The sequence below is a fragment of the Belonocnema kinseyi genome, chromosome 7, assembly GCF_010883055.1.
Source record: "Belonocnema kinseyi isolate 2016_QV_RU_SX_M_011 chromosome 7, B_treatae_v1, whole genome shotgun sequence".
Lineage (NCBI taxonomy): Eukaryota > Metazoa > Arthropoda > Insecta > Hymenoptera > Cynipidae > Belonocnema > Belonocnema kinseyi.
Genome location: NC_046663.1, coordinates 72,377,793 through 72,380,281, shown reverse-complemented (window position 1 = coordinate 72,380,281; position 2,489 = coordinate 72,377,793).

The following is a 2,489-nucleotide window of genomic DNA, read 5'->3' as shown; positions in this document are numbered from 1 at the left end:
AAACGAGTTTTCTATTGTAATTATTTAACATTGTAGAACTTTGAATTTTAAATCATTAAAATTGAAGACTTTTTCATTTTTACAAGTTTAAATTAAAAACTATGCAAGTTTTAAGATTCAAAATTAAAAGGGTTGTAATTTTAATGATTTATATTCGAAATTTCTTCAAGCAGGAAGATTTAGAATTAAACAGTTTACCTTTAATATTAACAATCATCAAAATTTTAGAATTTTTATTCATACATTAACGAAATTTAAGTTTTCAATTAAAAAAATTAAAATTGAAAACTTTTAAATTGTAGGATTGAACAAACTGTAATTTTGAATTTAGAATTCAATTTAAAGTTAATGTATTTTCGATTGTGAACATCTTTAAAATTCATCAGAGTCGAAAATGGAAGACACTAGTAAGACTCAGAATTATACATGTATATACATTTTTTCTATCCTTCTAATTTCTTCTGGGATAAAATCTAATATTTAAATACAAGCAAACGTTTACTGAAAGATGATTAAAGTTTAAATGAAAATAAAAATAAAATTAAAACTGTATAAAATCCGATGATGCTATTTGAATATTTACTTTAATTTATGATTATCAGTTATATTGTATAGTACTTTAGATTAAAGTTTGTATTTGAATTGGATAATAAGGCAATTAAAAGATGAAACATTTTTTCTATTTGTTCTAGTATTTTAGTAATATACTTTGCTGAAATAAGATTATTATATGAATCATATTATTTAAAAAATTTGAATAACGTTATAACTCAAGAAAGGAAAAAACTTTCCTATTTTACGGTAAGAAACAGCACCTACTTGAAAGTTTTTGTTGTACGTAATTTCAGCATTATTTCAAAGAATTTCTAATTTTTGCCTCTGTTGTCAATTTCAAGAGATCCTGGTTCTGATACTTTAAATTAAAAAATATTTCGGTCAGAGAAATCTTGTAGAATAATGGATTATATGAAAAAATGCTTAAACAAAGTAAGGAGAAACATAGTCTAAGAGATGGGTTAAATTTTTTCCAGGCAAATGCAGTATTCCAGTACATAGCGAACCACAAAAGTTCGTGAGCATCTTGTTGTTGAATTCTCACGCTACAAGGAGCATGATACCATGAAACATGATTTTGCGGGTAACCATGCAACTTGTCAATTTCCTGAAATTCCTGCTATTAATTTCTTCATTTGCAAAAAATTTAAATGCTTTCGCCAATGTTACGCATTTAATTCTAATTAAGAAATGAAGATTTTGTGGCGAAGCAATTTAAAGTTAAGTGATTAAGTGCTATGCGTAAGACAATTTTTCCAGGACTACAAATTATACAATTATCATCAACGTTTGTACAGGAAAGTCTTTTTCTAAGTTAGTGAAACGATAATTATAGGATATTTTTGAAAAACTAAAAGTGAAAAGTGGTATGCATGTTTTGTTTCTTCAATAAAATTTTGATAGATTAACTGGAAATACAGCGATTCAGCAGTTCAATTGTACGAAAAATAGAAGAATTTTTCTTTGAAAAAAGGAGATTTATTTTTAAAAATTGCAAAATTGGTTTCTTCTGAAAATACCAACGTAATTTACTTATTACTTACACTAATTGTTTTAGTCTAATTCTATTTTAAAATAAAAATATAAAATAATAATAAATAATACCAAATTTTTGTACTTCATAGTATTTATTACTTAAAATAATAGGAAAGAAAATTACGGAGGATATTTTTGCTAACTGATGAAAATTGATATCTTAACTTCTGAATCAATATATAATATTTCTATATAGGCAATTAAATCTTTGCATTTTCATTAAAAAATATCAATTTGCGACAAAAATAATAACATATCCAATTATTGCCCAAACATTTATTATCTTTCTCAAAATCTAATTCTTTTTTCTTATCTAAAAAATCGATGATTTTTTAAATAAAAAATACCAATTTTTGACGAAAAACCCTACCATTAGACAAAATTAATTCAAATTCTAAAACTTTTTTTAAATATTATGATTTTTGTTTAAAATAACTTCCGATGAAAAACGTTAACATAACGTCATATTAATCTATAATTGTAACTGAATGAAAAACTGAAAACTATAAAAACTGCTAGCTTAATCTATAATTGCACACAACTTTTTAATCTTCTTTCAAATCTAATGATTTTTACTAAGAATGCCGATTTCCGATGTAAAACGCTGATAATAATTTCCGAAGTATTTGAAACAAAAATCATTTGAATTAAGTCTTATTATTTTTAATTAAAAATACCTAATTTCAGGTGAAATTGACCAACACAACGTAAAGTTGTTGAAAAATACTATTCTTTGCAACCTAATAATTTTCTATTTAAATTATCAATAATTCCCGACGAAATGATCTAAAATAACGAACGAGGGTAGTTCAATAAGTCCTTAGAATGAAGTATAAAAACAATTTTTTTTGGGTAAATTTTTTTTTATTTTTCAACATAATCTCCTTGGAGCTCTATAC